Source organism: Chlorocebus sabaeus, chromosome 26, assembly GCF_047675955.1.
Source record: "Chlorocebus sabaeus isolate Y175 chromosome 26, mChlSab1.0.hap1, whole genome shotgun sequence".
NCBI lineage: Eukaryota > Metazoa > Chordata > Mammalia > Primates > Cercopithecidae > Chlorocebus > Chlorocebus sabaeus.
In genome coordinates this window covers 12725080-12744546 of record NC_132929.1, presented here as the reverse complement: position 1 = coordinate 12744546, position 19467 = coordinate 12725080, and the positions used below count along the sequence as shown (strand labels likewise).

The window sequence follows — 19467 nt, the reverse complement described above, 5'->3', positions numbered from 1 at the left end:
CGATCTCAGCTCACTGCAAGCTCCGCGTCCTGGGTTTGCGCCATTCTCCTGCCTCAGCCTCCTGAGTAGCTGGGACTACAGACGCCTGCCACCACGCCTGTCTAATTTTTGGTATTTTTAGTAGAGACAGGATTCATCGTTTTTGCCAGGATGGTCTCGAAGAAAAGGAAACTTTAATGTAATAAAATTATGAGCATTAACTGACACCTGAAATTTTTCACCTAAAATATACATTAGCTACAAGTCTTCCAGAGTGTTCACTACATGTTTCACTTGTTCTCCAAGTCAGAATTTGATGGACTGTGTCATTTAGAGGACTGATAACCCAGTAGAACTGTGATAATCATCTATGCCAGATTTTCTATAGTGCTAACTTCAAATATTTTGTTTTGTTGCCCTCCCAAGCATACTCATCTTTACAAAATTTACCCTGAATTTTGGTTCAGCCATGGTTATTATAATAAGTACAGCACATTCTTCCACTTGATTCAATGAGCTCTATTAAGTCAAGAGACTAAATCCAGGTCAGATTCATGGACTGTTTGCTTCACTTAAATGAATCCGGGATACCACCATTCATAAATGGGAATGGGCCAACCCCTGCTGGCATAATGATCAGTGGGAGGAGGAGTGGGTTGGGCACTGAGCAGCTGACGATTCTCCTCACTTCTGGAGGGGGCCCTTGAGATGACAGCGTATAGGTGGGGAGGGCAAGGCAACTGGGACACCTCCCTGGGGTCCCTTTGGTGCCAGGGATTTACAGAGCCTCAGCTGTCAAAGAACAATAAATTTTCCTTCAAAATATAAAACATAAATCAGTGTTTCCTAAACACTGAAAGGCAAGAAGAAACTAAATCCCCATAATAATGAAAAGAATCCTGTTAATTAAATCAGCAAGGTAGAGAGCTTCCCTCCTAGCGCATGGCCCAGCTGAACAGTAGAATACCTTGGAGACTGAAACTGAAATCCAGCTTTTTCTAGATTTCAGGCCAGCATCCTGAGGGGACATTCAAGAGAAAGAAAACAAAAATCTTAAGAATAGGACAAGTAAACACAACTTTTTTTTTTTTTTTTTTTTAATCCAGAAGTTGTACTACTATGTTTATCTGGGAAAGGAAGTTGCAAAACAAATTGTAAACTAGGCTCAGTATATCTGTGCCAACCCCTTATCAGATTTGCACCAGTCACAGAGAAGCTGAAGGCTTGTCACTGTGGATTAAATGCAAAAGAACACACACAGGATACTTGAGGAAAGGAGAGAGAGATTTCATTTCTTCTGGTGATTTGTTTTTGTTTCAGCCATAGCCTATTTCAATTTATGTGGCTCCTGAACATCCTGGCTTGTTGTTTATAACAACAAGTGTTGACTTCACACGTCTTTCTTTTTGTCCTGCAAGCTATTGGTATAGGTTTGTGGGGTTTTTTAATGCTTGGTTAATTGGCTGGCCTTCCATGAAAGAGTGTGTTGCTGCGGTTGAGGAAAGCTGGAAAAAAAAAAAAAATAGAGGTTAAGGTTTCTTACGACTCTGTTACGTTTGGGAATTGAGAGCCATATGATCTTACTACCCTCAAGCCACCGATAGCAATTTCTATTCCCATCAGCCAGAGTCCTCCCAGGGATGAAAGCCACACCCTCTCGGCTCCACTTCAGCTTTTGGTTTCATTCTCCAGGCCTCTCAGAATCAAGTCACTTTCCCCCATCCTCTACTAACCTTCACATTTCACTGCCAGAGGGAGCACTTTTCAAATGGGAAACTCAGAGACTGAGACCTCCCTTCAGAACCTGTCCATATTTGAACATGCAAAAACTACCCCACTCTCTTCTAGACCCCAATATTTAATCTTTCACATAGTCGTTAATCACATACCAGTTGTTACATTCACATATTTGAAAAGTACATTATGCATGTCATGGGACATATTTGCAGTATGCCAGAGTTCAGTCAGATTTATATTGGTCTACAGCAGAGATGTGTCTTGAATACTCTGGCACAAGAGTTTTCTTATTATCATCTGTGTTCCCCTTGCATTCTTATGCTTCTCCATCTTCTTTTGTCCAGTTCATAACCACACATGCACATACTCAGATCATTTTCAGTACTGATGGTGGCTAGTGCTGCTCAGAGACCAACAGTGGGGTATACATTTATATTGATAGGTAGAATTGGGGCCACAACTGCAAGGTTGCTAACCCCTCAGATCCCACCATACCACCAATCGCTTTGACCTTGGAGGTGAGGATGGCAGAAAGAAAGGAAGTGGCCAAGAAACTATGGCTCATTCCTAGCTCTTCATAGCTAAGAACAACTTTAAGTGGCAGCAAGTGGACACAATATGATATCAGTTTAGTTTGATTCTTGGGGCAAAGCAAAACAAGATGGCGGATCCCAGCGCAGTTCCAAGAGCTTCTCTTCCGTGACCTCAGCTGGGTTATGGATCATTCATGGTCTGATTTCTTTTCCCCAGGGTATATTTTTTTCCTTCTGACCTTTCATAGTAGTACCTGTGTACTTAGGAGGAAAAAAAATCTCCTCAAGCTTTTTTTTTTCCCCCCCCCGAGGGTGTCAAGTCAAGTGGGATTTAAGGTCACAAGACACATTTATGAAAAATAGGTGCATATGTGTGTAAATTCAATGTATGTGCATGTAGGCATATTGTAAGAATTAAGTTTTGAGGCTTTTAAAATTACTTTTTTACTCTCTTCTATAATCTTTCCCATAGGACTTTAAGGAAATAGTTGCTTTAACATTTTGTTATTTGGAAATGGCCAGTAGGTGATGTAAAATCTTTGTTTCATTGGTATTGCTAATGAATATCTTGAGTCATGGATATATGAGTGACTATTAATTGATGTGGAATACCTGTTTAAGTAGAGGCTGTTACCTATTTCCTAAAGGCCAAAATCTATGCTTGTTTAATGGAGAATCAAACTAAGTATCAATGCTATGCAGGTCCAAAATGTGTATCCAAATTTCACTTTTAATTTTTTAAACTATAAAAATATAATCTGCAACCACATCTATGAATTAACTTGAAAGCATCACGTAGCTAACATTTATTGAGCATCTACTGTAACCAGGAGACTGAGCCAGGCACTAAGAACAAAGTAAGTCTGAGTTGGATGGTAGCAGTAAGCAGCTCATTCCAAATGTATACCAAATTTAAATATTAGAAATAACACTATAGTTCTGCCTTAATATTTAAATATACCCTTTATGTTATTTTGTATGTCCATATATGGTATAACTGCCAAGCCGTTTTTCTTCTGCTGTATGTAAGTTTTTGAGTGATTAACCAAAGGCAGGTGTGGACAGTGGAAACAAGCACTGTTAAAAACCTTCAGGCCCTTCCACAGCCTGAGGGACAGGTACAACACACAGGCCATTTTCTGTTTACACTGACATCACTTTGACAGTTTAGCACCTTTTTTTTTTTTTTCCAGGAGTGGGGGTGAGTAGCAAGTCTTCTGATTAGGAATTTTCAAAGACAAACTTACAAACAGAAGAAATAAAGTTTGCATTCCTTTATATATTTAGATATGACAGATTAAAAGCGAAGCAGGTATGCAGAGCATGTCTAATCCCTCACCAAGGTGGCACTCTCCAAATGCTTTGATGTCGCCTGGTTGCAAGGCCCCTGAGACTTTTCCAGGAACCAGATTCATTGACTTCATGTGGCTTGCCCATCGCTTCTGGTGTTCAAAAGAGAAAGGAGGAGGTCCCTGCACCTTCTTGCCTCCTTCCTTTATTGTACGGTTTGCTTTGTTTGTTTGATTTTAAAACTGCCATTATGTGAAAGTGTTGCAAGTATAAATAATTGAGAAGATAACTCTGTAGGGAAACCACTTTTGCTGCCTTTGTGCAAAGGCAGCTCATTACGGCTCTGAGCTGCAGCATTCCATAAGAGCAATTATGCAACATCAGTATGTCATGGATATTAACCAAGGGGAGTAGATAAGAGATAGGAAAATAATTTTGTAACTTATTTAATTAAATTTATTTGGTTTTTGAAATAGTTCCTTTTGTGTGTAATTTACCCAGCCACTCCATGGTTGCTGTGGTCTGTGCAGGACCGTTGTTCAGCATTTGTTTTTTGGCATTCCTCCTCAATGTCAGATGGACCTAAAATGTATTTATATTGGGGTTTAATTTCCACCCAAGGAGAGGTTACCCATGAAAATGGAACCATAATTTGGTCATGAGGTTTTTTATCCCCCCTAGGGCTTATATAGCCAGTTAATATATGTTAATACAACAAAGTGAATAAAAGGTTAACTAAGTGGGTCAGGCTCAGAACGAGTGCTCTACTGCTTACTTCTGCTGAAACGGAAGGAAAAGCCCATAATGGCGCTTGCCTGACTTTCACCCCCATCATTTTAAGAATTGCTTTGCCAATTCTTCACAGCAAATAGTAATTTTAAGTGGACCAAAACAGAGCTCAGGGTGTTTGCACTCCGTGGTAATAATAGAGTAGCTGTGCTCCCTGGAGTCAATAAGCCCAACAATTGAGTCATTTTTGCCTCCTGTGAGTGCATCACTGCTGTTAGCCTGAATGACAGGATTGCTTATAGACCCAGCGCCCTTCCCCAGGCTGACCTCATCTCGGGACAGTGAGGTTCAGAGGGCAGGCAGGTGGTGGTTAACACAGTTATAAGTAAAAGCTGATTTTGTACTTGTAAGCTCTGTAAACAAGAAAGTAGAATTGATTGGGAGCATTTGATGTACATTGATATACATTATCCAAAGCAGCACTTCCTCTTTTCCTGTCTCTTTCCTCTTCTCATTTCTCCTTCCTCCTAACATGGTCCCCACCTCCTCCTACCCTCTGCATGCATGTGTCTCCAACACATGTAGCAGACATGCTAAAGTTAGATGGCCACACACAGCTCAATCACAGTTCTGATTAATGAAACATCAAGAAGGTATTGAAAATATATATGTATATATGTGAAATGTATGTATATATGTATACATACATACATACACACACACATACATCTTATTCTTAAGATTATTCTTTGGTTTCAAACAGCTATTTTGAAGCAGACATTTTAGGCATAGTAAAATACCCAATAATCGCGTTTTTTAAAAATATTTCATTGAGTAGGAAAAATATGACAAAAGTAAGGAAAGGAAAAGGCAGAGAAAGCATTTAAGCCTAATATAATTCCCTAATAATAAAATTACCTTTGAGATAGCAAAGTTCTGAAGAACGTTTTCAGCCAGCACATTTTAGGGGTCAAGGTGTCATATTTGGGGTAGTCATGGGGTGCTCATGTTTTATAATAATCTTGGGAGGTAGAATTATGAACAGCTTAGATATAAACAAGAGCCCTACAAGTGGTTCTTCGTCTCTGAATCTGACTTGTGGAAATCTAAAGATGGAAAGAAAGCTTATTTTTAAGTTGATAAAAGGCTTAAAAATATAATTTATGTTAAAAATTAGGATGCCGCTTCATTTTCTTTTCAAATACTTGGAACCCTAGTGACCCTCAAAATCTGAACAACTAGAATCAGGAGTTAATTTGTACCATCACCTTCTCTTAGAGATCCATAATACATATCACTCTGTTAAAGGCTGTGACACAACCTGAAGCAGAGAAAGTGACTTCACTTTGTTTACCTTCACATTTATTTTCTCCATATTTATTTGACCTTGGCCACTATTCTGGAGAAATACCTGTTGATACTAGAGTTCTTCAGAGCACATTTGGGAGCAAAATGTCCTTACAAAGATATCAGAAAAAATATTTTTAAAAAGCTTTTTGTTTTGGGGGTTGAGACAAGTTCTGGCTCTGTTGCTCAGACTGGAGTGGAGTGGCACCATCTCAGCTCACTGCAGCCTCCACCTCCTGGTCTCAGGCGATCCTCCCACATCAGCCTCCTGAGTAGTTGGGACCACAGATACATGCCACCATGTCTGACTGATTTTTTAAGGTTTTCATAGAGATAGGGCTTCATCATGTTGCCCCTATTTCTCTTTTGTCTCCTTTCCTTTCTCAGTCTCACAAATCTTCGTCCTTCACTTTCTGTTCTCTATCCCTCTCTCCCAACACCCCCCCGACAACACACACACACTCATAACACTTCATTGACCTCAGTTCTCATTCCTCTCCACTTGAGTCAACTGCCCCTATCATCCCCAATACAGTTATGTCCTATACTGTGCATACTGCCTGCCAGCCTAGAAAAGCCAGAGGCCCAATTTCTTCCAAGTTAAATCCTTTTCCTCCATCACTTCTGTACCCACAATTTACCTGGCTCTCTAATGCCCAGATAGATTCACACCTTTACCTAATACTTCTAGTCTGTATCTTAAGTTGTTTGTGAGTACAAAAATAACTAGACCAGCGTCAGAAAGCCAGAGTTATTTCCCACCTTAGTTCTGTACCGCTCCGGGACAAATCATTTCATGAAGGATTCAGCTATACCTCTTATCAAATGAGAATAAGAAAATCCCCAAACTCTGGGCTCTTTATTTTCAATTCTAAGTTATATCGGAGATGAAGGAATCCTATTGTCATTCACTCATTTAGTTATTCACTCACAAACATTTTATTTAGAGTGTACTATATTCCTGACACAGTGTCAATAATAAAACTTAAGATGTGGCCCCTGCTCTCTAAGGCTATCTAGTAGGAAAGTCAGACAAGTAAATCACAGTTGTGAATAAACACTGTGTTGGGCATAATAGCTCGGTACCACTGAGGAAGTGCTTCTTAATCAGACTTTGGAATCAGGGAAGTTACCTCAAAGATATTTCTGTGATGAGCACTTTGAAGGGTATGTTAGCCAGATGGCCATAGCAGAAAGCCCAGCCCAGGGCAAAGAAATAGTGTGGTCCTGGTTAGTTAGCACATTGACTTTAAAAGTATTAATTGCTTTTTGTTTATTTATACATTACCTGACTCTAAATAATCTGTGGCAGTTAAACCAAGTACTAAATTAAGGTTTTGTTGTTGTTGTTTTGTTTTTATTTTATTATTATCATTATTATTATTATTATTATTATTATTATTATTTTGAGATGGAGTTTCACTCTTGTTGCCCAAGCTGGAGTGCAATGGCATGATCTCGGCTCACCACAACCTCCTCCTCCCAGGTTCAAGCGATTCTCCTGCCTCAGCCTCCCGAGTAGCTGGGATTACAGGCACCCGCCGCCATGCCCGGCTAATTTTTTTTTTTTTCTGTATTTTTAGTAGAGACAGGGTTTCTCCACGTTGGTCTGGCTGGTGATCCACCCACTTCAGTCTCCCAAAGTGCTGGGATTACAGGTGTGAGCCTCCATGCCTGGCCAAGTTATTTTTTGATAAATAGTGTTGTTACTTTATCTGTATTGTGAAAGTGGAAATATTTCAAATGCCATCGTTTCTATTTCTAAAAATTAAGTTAAACCACTTTAGAAAATTCGGATACAAGATGTGAAATCTGAATATGCTGTAAAAATGCTTTCAAATTGTGGTACAATGTGTTTGCTTTTTTGTCTATTGGAGATTACAGCTTTGTGGGTAATGTCAGAATCAAAGGTTGATGTCTCTATTTCTCAGCAAATCGGGGGGAAAAATCTGCTAACTAACCCTCTAAAGCTAAAATATTTAAGGACTAAAGCAGATGTGGCATAACTGCTGGTTTGCTAGGTCTCTTGTGGTTTATAAAGATATATTTTATGTCTTTTATGATTACGGGATGATGCTAAAAATTTTGTGGGTAATAATACCGTCACATTGGAAAGACTGCATATAACATCTCTGGAGAAGATACAGAACGCTACCCGGCTGTCAAATCAAAGTAAAAGATGTTTAATTTGTCATTAAGAAAAGGCAGTCGGGAAATTTTATTTGGAATTTGGTCTTTGATGTGTGAACATCATAAATGTGAGGATATTAAGTCATGTATTCATGAATAGATTTTTTTTTTTTGCTTTCTGACATAATGTGTTTTAATAATTTTTAAAGCTATTGTTAGATGTGTAGCTGTTAGAACTGTAATTTATTTAAAGTGAGTTTTAAAATTGTTTAGATCTTTGATTTTTCTTCTCCATCGGCACCTTTACTAGATGCCAGTATAAACTGGTTAAATAGCATTTGGTTTAAACAGAAAGAATATACATATGCATATTCATGATATTTTGTTTGTTGGATCTTTTTCTTAATATTACTTGACTTTCTGTGTTTTAATCTCATTTTTTCATATTTTGGGTTGAAGCCACTCTAAAGTTTAACACCTAGGAGATTTCTCACTTATGGTTCCCTTTAAAAGTGCTAAAATCTCAGCCTCTCAAACAAGAGACCAAGCTACAATTTAAAGAAAGCAGTGGTATTGATAAAGGGCCCTAAGAATGTTGCCACCTTCCGAATGTGTCCTCTGCCACATCCTTTCTTTTAAAGCAGCAGGAGAATTGAGAGGAGGATAAGAGCCTGGTCCATCCAAACACTTCTGGCATGCCAATCTGGTCTTCTGAAGTATCCCCTGCTGCTTTAGAAAAAAGAGATCCCCAGACAAATGAAAGGGCCACGGGGATATTCACATGCATAGCACCTTCCCTCCAAGTGGCTTTAGATTGCCCGTGTGTTGGGGTGGTTTGGCCTGAGTTGAAGAATAGAGACTTGAGAACCATTTGTTTCCACACCATTTTGGGTGAAGTGCTATATTTTTCACCTTAAAAGCCCATTTAAAAAGAAAAATATGGTTTGAAAGGAGGACACAATTTGGAAGCCATCACACTTAATGGAGCCCCTTTTAAATGTAACACTTTGTCCTATCAATTCTCTTCTAAATTAGTTGTCACTACCTAGAGAAAACCCACCCTTGATTGTTTTATGCTATTGCTTAAAAACACATCGTCTTTTATATATATTTTCCTATTCCAGTTTTAAAAATTCTCTGATAAGTTCCATTACTAAACTTACTTTTGCTAAGTAAGGAGTGGAACGTCATTTGTGTAGCAACACCCAGTGTAACATCTATGTAATTATCATCGGCCTCTAAATCTAGTCACACAAATTAACTCAAAATGTGAAGAAAAAGTGAATTGGACCTATTAGAAACAAGGCCTTGACCACAGAGGTTTTTACTAACAATTGACTTGGCCAATCATGATCAGATAAAGAACTGTCTAAAACTTACAGGATAATTTGGAAGAGGAAGGAAGTAATTTTTTTGGAAGTAGCCAGGCAGTTTATCCTACTGCCTACCCCTGCAGCTCTGGAATATTCATATAGCTTGGAAAATAGGAAGAAATTAGACGTTTTGAAGTTACGTCACTACCTTTTGCTCTTCTTTTGTCCTTGTTTTTTGTTTTTTGTTTTTTGTTTTTTGTTTTTTGTTTTTTGTTTTCTTGAGTGGCTTACATACTATCTCAGCCTGAAAGTCCTATTGTCAAACCAAAGGTAACTTTTGAAAATTTGAGTTCACCTCTTCCCACCACAACAAATAGGAATTTCTCATCTATTTCCAATTTTCATCAACTGTACACCATAACATACTAAACATAAATTCTCAGACTTATCCTCTCAATATCTTTTGTATTTGTATCTCTCCTTTTTCATCTAAGTGTAATTTATCAGCAGTCTCCCAACCAAATACCCTACTTCTTTTTCATTTCTACCACCTTCATCAGAGTTCATTTTGTTTCCCTCTTATGCCTGGATTGGACAAGAACTTTCTATCTTCTCAGCTTCTAGATTCTCATCAGTTCAGTTCATCCTATACATAGCTCTTGGAAAGATCTTCCTCAAACACCATATTTTATCATTCTACCATTTAGGAATTTCAAGGATTCAATTTATCACTCAAGAACCTCCACCAGCTTGCGTGCTAATCATAGCCATGTTTTCCAGATCGAAGCCAGTCAGAGTTCAATTCCTTCATCCTCCCTTCCACAAAATCGGCCCTGTTCTACACTGGTGCTTTATAGCATGCCATTTCCTTGTTTTCTTTTCTTCCAATATTCCACGTTCTTTTCATCTGGTTCAGCTTTCTTCCTCCAAGAATTTGAGATTAGTCTTTATCTTTACCTTCTTTAATTGACCTCGTGACACTCATTTACTGACTATGGGCTATTTTGATTTGTAATTATTTGTGTACTCTGCAATTGTGATTTTCAGTTTGTTTCTGTGGGTGTGAAAAATAAAAATCTTTAAAGGCATAACTTGCATTTTCATATATACGGAGAAAGAAACTCATATAACTAGATATGTGTGTATTATTTATCATTTTATATATAACTTTGTCTTATATTCTGTCATTAAATTTGTTTTATGTTAAGTATAGAATATGGAAGATTTACCAATGTGTGACACATATATAGATTACTATGGACCTTAAAAATTACTTGGTTTAATTTTTTTTAGGATTAAAACAGGATGAAAACAAGCCTTACATTATATCTGCTCCTTTATACCTAGCTTTACCTTCCACCCCCTTCTCTTGCCAAACCCAGTCTCTCATTGGGACACACACACACACACACACACACACACACGCCCCTAGAGAAAGCATCTATGAATACAATTCTGTGAACATGGAGGAGGTGGGTGATTAGTAACTTTTGATTGGCAAAAGGGTGATGTAGGTTAAAGCAAGAAATGAAGGTGAGAAAAGTCTGTTCCCCTAGACAGAGGGGAAGGGAGCGAACACTAGAACATGGCATGATCGAGTGTAATAGAAGTGAGAATGTTTAGCAACCATTCTTTTCTCCTTTGTTTCTGGCATTTTCACCCCCCACCACCCCCCGACAAAATTCCTGTCTTTAATCTATGCAGTAATATGTCTAAATATCCTAGAATTGATAACTCTCTCTATATGTATGTGTGTATACGTGTCTGTGTGTCCCTATCACCCCTACTTCAGCAGCGGCACAGAAAACTGAGCCAGGTGTGAATGAATTCACCTCTGGCAAAGTTTATTGCTGTGTGTGTGTGTTTCCATACATGTACATGTGCACACATACACAATACACATACATATACATACCTACATGTGGCTGATGACTTCTCACAGTATATCTCAAAGCATTATTGCATGTCCCACTTGCTTGATAGGGCATCTCTAGTCTGACAGATTTATCTGTCGAGAACGGGAGTATGCATTTGAAACCAGTTTAATTCTTAACAAGACAATGCACATGTCTTATGTAGATTTCGTTGTTGATTTTTTCTCCCTTATAAGTTACTTGGGGAAAGTCATGTCAATATAAATCAGTGGTAATGAAATCAACATTATAGCATCTTTGATAATGCATTGCTAAAGCCTTTCTGGACGTTTACCCAGCTCTCAATGATTGATGTTACAGGCAGTGGATAAACATTTTTGATGGATCTGTTTGCTCACAGATAAAAAAAAAAAAAAAAAGAAAGAAAATGTAATCCTTTTATCTCTTTGATTTAAAGGGTGTAATGCCATTGGAAAGGAAGCAGTTCAAATGTGGTCATCATAGGTTGGTGGCACCAAAAATAGAAACTCACTTAGGGTAAAATTTGCTGTCAGAAAAAATGGGGCATTCTTTTCTGAACTCAGGAGCGCGTGGTTCATGTGAGCTTCCTTGTAGATGGTTGCTACAATAAGGCTTCTTTCATACAGGTGTGTTTATGCCCCAGGCTTGCTGGCCACAGTCCATTCCATTTACAGAAGCTGAATTAAACAATAACTACCGCATTGCAAAAAATGGTGGGGGTGGGAGGAAGGGGAGGGGGAAAGGTGAGCGTCAAAGGAGATGCCTGAGAGCTTTGTTAGGGCCAAGAAAAACCCTGTTGCAGTTGTCAGAGCTTGTTGATGTTGCTGGGAACGGCACTTTTTTTTCTCCTGGATTTTGTGGTTCTGCCTTAGGAAAGAAAGTAAAATAGAACGGAAGAACAAAGTCCTACTCTATAAATCAGCAGCTGCTCCTTGCCAGATCAAAGGAGTGACATTTTTGCTCCTGGACTACTTGTCCACTTGAGGGCTTGACAGGCAGCTAACAGCTGGCCTGCTAGACTGTATGGGAGAATCAGCCTACATCTTCTTCTGAGCAGATGACAAGCTAATCAGAGACATATCCATAGCACAGGGCATTTGAGTGCACCTTGATCTCTTCCAACATATCTAATACATAATTGCTAAACAGCTTGGTGCATTTTTGGCCAGTTAATGCTTAGGTGGTTTCCATTAAGAAGTAGGATAGAGAATTAATACTTCAATCAAAGGTGATTATGAAAGTTAAAGAGATACTAGATTTGTTGGGATCTTTTCCTCTTAGAGTGAATTAGCAAAATGGCTGGAACATAACAGGAATTGGCTAGGAATGCATGCAACTGATTGTGAAGTGACTGCTTGATTTGCAAAGGGAGGTCAGGCTACAGTGTTCAGATACCTGAGTAGGTAATTAGAAATCAGTAGTTTTGAAAATGATTGTGCCTGCTTTTTATGTTGATAGAGTTAAATAAAGTTGTAGATGTACCTTTTGTGTCTGCAAAAAGTTGTTTTCAGAAGCACTATAAGGTGTGTAGATATCCAGATCTGGAATTTTAATGTCAGTAGTAAAACTTTCAAAGTAATTCAGTTTCTAGTTGACTTCCATCTGCAATAAATCATGTACAGGATGAGGTAATATACTACAACTTATGTCTATTGACTTAGGATTTTATCTTTAAAAGGATAGATCCTAGATATGAATAGCTAAGGAAGTTTGAGTGCTTTCTCCTCCCTTGCTTTCAAATAGGTTTGAAAGATCACTTTTATAGTGCATGATAAATAGCTACATATGAATAATCTGATGGTATTCTGTAAGAGTAACAGTGCTTCAAAATCATAACCTGCTGGGATGTTTTGTTACATGCCATCAAGTGTGATTATATTCATGGAATAGTGTTTACTGTTGCTCAATATTATAAAGGAAATAAAAGATAATTCCCTATCTGGGGGGAAATCTCTCAAATATTTTAATTAAAAGGTCCCTACGTTTAGCCATATAACCCTTAGTCAAGTAAAATGACAAATTTTCTTGATCTCCTTTAAAAATTATTTTATATATAAAATAATTATATTTATTAAAAACTCCAACAGTACAGAATTATTTGGAAAAAAAAAAAAAGATAGAAATCTACAATTCTCCTATCCATGCCTGAGAGAGAGCCTCTGTTAACAGTCTTCACAAAAACATCTTACTGGCCCAACTTTTCCTTTAAGAGGTAAAGATGGAGTACAATAAATTCAATTATTATAAAGTGTTTATTGCCCAAGGCAAGTGAGTAAAAGACTATTTAGATCTAAGATACCTAAAGAGAAGAGTATGTGAATTTTTTGCAGCTGAGATTCACAATTGAAACTTGATCTTTGCAAGTTTCTATTCTTAGGCAGGGTATTCGAATTTGATATGTGATCTAGAGCAAGGCTTCTCATACTTAAATGTACATAGATCCCTTGGAGATCTTTTAAAATGCAGATTCAGATTCAGTAGCACAGGAATGGGGACGGTAATACATTTCTGCATCTCTAACAAGCTCCAGGTGATGCTGCTACTGGTCCATGGCACATATGTAAAGTAGCAAGGATCTAGGGAACCAAACAGAGAGTGTGATTCCAAAGAGCTCCCTCCCCTATCCACCTCCCACCCCTGCAGGCAGATGCCTGCCCCAGTGTCTAAAATCTCCACCATAGCATTGTACATTTGGATTAAACTGCGATTTTTAGAAAGATCCTGTGACATGAACATACGCTACTTGTAGGAGTGCAGCACATTATTACCCTGTTGCCGATCCAGCACAGATTTCTTTAACAGCCACCCACCTATTCCTAATTACTATCTATGAGAGAACAGAGCTATTTAGGAGCATTGGATAGGTGCATTTTGACTGTAAGCTAACATTTAATGAGCTTACTATGTGCCAGGCATTGTGCTAAGGATCTTGCATACAAAATCTCCCTCAATCCTCAAAACCACCCAGGCCCAGTTATTTCCTCAGTTTACAGATAGGAAACGGAGTGAAGTTTGGGAAGCTTAAGAAGAATTCTTAATTCTAAGTCCAAATTCACACAGCAAATAAAGGGCAGAGAACATGAGCCCATGCTCTTCACCATATTGCTCTATGCATAAGTCTGGAATATACAACAATAATCGAAAAGGGCATGCTGAAAGTAGAGTATTTTAGTAAAGAACCTACATGAGCCCCTGTAACTTTAGGGAAGAATTAGATGAAAGTAAGAACATTGACAAAAGACAGTAGAAGGCCATCAAGGATAAGCATCACCTACTTGATAGTTTTGCCCAGGGCCTTTTATGTCAGCATGAACACTCCATTATTGAAGCCATATTCATAAAGGTACGAAATGTTTGTGATTCCAGATTACCATCATGTTTTATATTATAAATTTATTAGTTTTTAGTTCATGTGTTTTTAAAGGTGTAGGCAAATCTAGTATTCTATCAAATTATAAATCAAGCTATTGCTTAGGGAAAGTAATTATGATCCATGAATCTGTCCCTAAGTAACATATGAATCTCATTCATTTACCTTACTTTGCTCATGGCTGTCTGTGAGAAAGGAGCCATTGTCTGGTCACCAGTGGAAAACTTATGTTTGCGAATGACTCCATCATTTGCGTGCCCAAGTTCACCTTCAAAGGCATTAAACTTGCCTTATTCACTGATTTAACCATTTTAATGTATCTTAGTGAGAAAATCCTACTCTCAGCCATAACCATAGCACAGAGAAATACTTGCTTTTTTTGTAAAGTAAGAAAAAATGGAGAAATTTGATAAGTGACTTGCTAAGGCTGAAGTTTCATCATTTGAAACACCAGCCAAGAGCCAGCGCTGTGAGTAAGCACTGAGGCTGATGGGTCCCAGGGCTGGGGACAGCAGGGAAGCAGGGCCTTTTCATGTTTTAACAGGTCCCCTGTCACTGAGCTACCTACAACACCTTTCCCCAATTGATCTGATCCCTCTTCAACAGTTCAGTCCCCTTCCTTGCCCAAAGCAATCCATGCAGAAGCTTCAATTCCGGCTATTCTTGATTCCTCCTTGGAGTGTTCAGGGATGGCAGCTTTCCAGGTAACTCCATGGAGGCCTGCACTCTCTAACAAAAGGAATGCTTCCAAAAGGAGTTGGTTACCAGGTGTGGCATGAAGTCAGTGAACCAGAAAGAAGGGATTTATCAGCCAGTTACAAAGGTGGGGGGTGGAGAAAGAAAGGAATAAAGAAAAGAAACCAACAACAAACAGGAATAACACCTAAATCTACTTCTATCAATCTGAACTATACTTTGGAGTAAAAAGTCTTTAAACGAAAAATCATGATGGTCAGAGTTCAGTTGTAGAAAACGATGCAAAGCTACAAAGTTTAGACTTTCTAGGGGCAGGAGAGGTCTCTGGGAAACAGCTCTTCAGCAAGGCAGTAAGATGAGATTACAGTGATAGTTGCTACCTTGGGTTTATTTATTTTAATGTATTCTTTTTTCATCTCTGAGTTGACTCAGAAAGGCCTCGTGATTCTTGGATCATCATTGAATTTATTTCTATAATTAAGTTATTTTTAAACTAACAGTCTTAGTATATAATTTTTAAGGATTACACATACTCATGCATTTTCTACTGGAGATCGAGACCATCCTGGCTAACACGGTGAAACCTGTCTCTACTAAAAAATACAAAAAAAAAAAAAAACTAGCCAGGTGTGGTGGTGGGCACCTGTAGTCCCAGCTACTGGGGAGGCTGAGACAGGAGAATGGCGTAAACCCGGGAGGCAGAGCTTGCAGTGAGCCGAGATCCGGCCACTGCACTCCAGCTTGGGAGACAGAGCGCAACTCCGTCTCAAAAAAAAAAATTTAGAGAAAAAGTAGTCTTAGTAGATACTCTCCCAAGCTTTTGTGTGAGCTTGGATACTAACTGTGTGTTCAATACAAATCAATGGAACTAGGGCTCTTTCAGGTATTTATTCCGTAAGGACTCACTAATGAAATTATCTGTAGCCCTTTAAAAAAAGTCACAATGAGGCTAATGAAATTTTTTTTTCTAAGTGAAATCTAGATAAAGCTAGACACTAAGTTTACTGGCACATTTTATGGACAAGTTGTAAAAAACTCAAGAGTGTTTTTTAAGAACTGTTTAATATTGAAGAAGACGTCGTAACTTAGGGTTAAATTGTTTAAACCAATAGAGAAGTAGATTGTGTGTCTGCAACTTCAAAATCATTCTGGTATGACATTAAAACTTAGAGAATTTTTTTAATATCAGATACAGATGAAAAACCTAACAGTCTTTGGATTGGAAATAACTTGTGGGGGTTTTCATTAAAGTTGGGTGCAGCTTGCTGCATTTTGGTTAGTTGGATGTCTTCAGCAATTTTTCAAATGTTTTGGGTTTGGCAAAGTCCAAAATGTTTTTTGCCAAGACCCTCTTTTCCCCTTATTTTTTAAACCCGTGTGAAATTCAAGGATAACTTAATCCATATGTGTCTGATTCATTTACACTTAACTCATCAAAATGTTATTTTATAAGACCCATTTAATATCCATGGAAACTTCTGAGTCTTTTTAAGACAAGTCTTTTGTCTTTGAACCAGCAAGTTACATTTTTCCATATGAATGGAGCCTGAACCTTGAAAGACTGAAGATGAGTTGATTTTCAACTTAGATTCTTCAAATTTTAAGTAAAATCAAAGCTTGATATTCCATTTACTACTTGAGCACTGAAAAAGGTCATTTTTAAAAAATACAGATTAGAAGATGTGGAAAAAAATTTACTTCATGTAATTTTGAGAAAAGACCATATATGGAAATTTCATCTTAGAAATATTAAACAAATAAAATTATTCCTAGTTTGATTTGTTTTAGTCTATAATTTAAATGGCTCCATGTTATGGATGTCAGTGTATTTTCTAAGAGTGGCCACTGGGTCATCAGTACTGGTGGGAGGCAGTAATTTCATTTTTTAATGTCAGGGTTTTCTTACAGTCATCTCATTAATTGTTAATTTTCATAGTAACATCTATGATGTCAATAAAATATCCCAAGATCAGGGGAACTGACAATTGGCAGGAGTTGTATGTTAAGAGATTTCTGAAAATTTGGGGCCCATATGTTTTTAAAAATTCTGTGTGATTTGAAAGAATGTGGTAGAATTATGAATCTGGCAAGAAATAGCACTATGAATCCAAAACATTGTTTGAGAACAAAAATCCAGGGAGGCTAAATGGTGCCCAAGTGAAAAAAGCAAAATCTCTGTGACCCTTTGTAAAAGGACCTAGTGAAAACCTTCAGAGGCTTCTATTCATATTTGCTTAGGAGAAGTGGGCAAAGAAAGGCCATTGCCATAACTGCTAGTGAACATCCAGTCCATGCCATGGTAACTGGTTGAAAATGTTATACTGGAGTGGCATTTCCAAGTTCAGTGCTTCTGTAAAGACCTGCTAGCACACAGAATGCTTTTTTAATGTTCTGCATTGTTGTGTATCCCCCATTGAACAACCTTTTGAGCGGACCCCGTTTTTACTAATGTAAACATTCTGACGAGTATCCAAAGAAATGACCTTTGAGTGAACCTCTAACCTTCCCCGTAATTATTTGTTTGAAGACAGTGTGGAGTTCTCCTGCTGAGAACTAAGAACCATGATGCCTTGCAGCTCTGTGAGTAAGGGAGTGTTTGGGGGAACTGGAGAGAAAGACATAAATAAGGGAACAACCTCCAGATGTAAAGAATAAAAGAGTGAAATTAAAAAGGGAAAAAATAGCAATTCGTTTTACCTAAAGAGTAGGCCTATACCAAAAAAAAAAAAAAAAAAAGGAAAAAAACCACAAAACACAAAAACCAGGATTAGTAGCACATAAAAGGAGGTAAAACCCCTGCCAAGTGTGTCCTCCATTAGAAACTTCAAGGAGAAGGGACTTCTCTGACTCTCCTGAGCATCTCTGCTGGTTTCAAGGTGAGCTGATAAAAGCAGTTCCTGGGGTGGAAATATCAGGTCAGTCCTCCTTGGTTGCTGTAAAAGTGGTGGGGAAAGAGGAGATAATTAAGTTCTTTTTCTGATTGGAGGGATACTTCTGGAAGTCTTTGTGATCTGGTCAGATATTCCTCAGCAACATTTCAGGTGACAGGTGGGAATAAAGATGAAGTTTCAACTCTCCTTTTGTTCTCACCTCTCCATAGCTGGTCACTTTCTTTTTTGACAACTGAGCTACACTTTCTTAAGTAATAAAGAAGTCCATTGTTTTGCAAACAAACACCATATGCAAAAGGCTCCTTTGGTTTTCTCCCAGCCATTATTCCTCAGCTTAATTGTATTCCCACCAGAGTGCTCACAGGAGGCCTGCCCGAGTGTGGCCTGACTGTCCTCCTCCAAAGGGACTTCAGCTTCCTCAGAACGCAGAGCTGCCAGCACACACTGAATTTTTCTGGCTAATTTCAAAGAATGAGTTTTCAGTTCCTGCCTGTGGCCCCAGGTGGACTCATTAATCATGAAGTCCCCCTGTGCTTAAGATCTGAAACTGGAAATATTGACAGATATTATCAATGGGTATATTTTTAAGGAAAAGCTAGCTGGATGGTCCCTGCTTCTCCGAAATGCATGGTCAGTGAATCCTGTGCATGAGCTCAAATGTGTGGGGAATACACGTCGTGAAGTGCACAGGGACAAGGGTAACTCACAAATGGTAGAAAATTGTTTTGTTTTTATTAAATTTGGAGAAATAAAGGAGATTTCTTATCATCTTACTCTGTTTGTACATGAATATTTGATGGGCATTATTAAACATTAAAGTAACATGAAGTAGGCACTTATTTTTGGATTTCCAACAAAATTAGATCCAGGCTTCTTAGATGAAATAACTGCTTCTCCTTTGCATTCCTGCGATTCAGTCACCACCTGATTTGCAAACGTTTCTTGGGCTCTAATATCAACCATGTGTACCTGAGGCTCTGTCTTTCTAGTGGGTTGAAAGGTGGCTGGGTTTATGGTTGGCAGTTACCTTATCCTCTGCCCTGGGTGTCCCCGCTTAGGCTGGAAAGGCTGCCCCCAGCTGGCACTGACCTCTGAATGACCCCTAACTTTACAGGCTTAAACTGCAGGAGTTGCCGAAGAGCAGAAGTCTTTCTGGCCAGCACTTATTACTGCTGTGTTGGTGATAAAACTTCAGACAGCCTAATTGATGGCTTTGCTGACCTAACAATACCTTGTGAAAGCCGAGTGCTAGAGCCTGGTCTCCATTTATGACCAGCTGCAAGGGGAAGCTCGGTCTCCCTATCACAGGGCGTCTAGGGAAAGGGGAAAGTCTTCCAGCCTGTGAACTTTAACCAGATTCCTACTTGTTCAAGAAGCAGAAGCACAATTTGAAATTAATAGAAGCTTTCTCGTGGAAAACTTTTTTCCCTCCCTGAGCTCTTTTAGCAAGTTATCTCGGTGATGACTACACAGTGACGGTGGAGATTACCCAGTGAACTATTTTTGAACACTGAAAGGGAAAATCACCTTTAAGTTGAAAAGTTAGTTTTCAGAAGA

At 38.5% G+C, this 19467-nt stretch overlaps 1 protein-coding gene across 13 annotated transcripts in view; it reads left to right on the top strand.

Moving 5' to 3' along the window:
- Positions 1 to 19467, top strand: part of MEIS2 (Meis homeobox 2) — a 212074-nt gene that overhangs the window by 186824 nt on the left and 5783 nt on the right. The window lies entirely within an intron of this gene.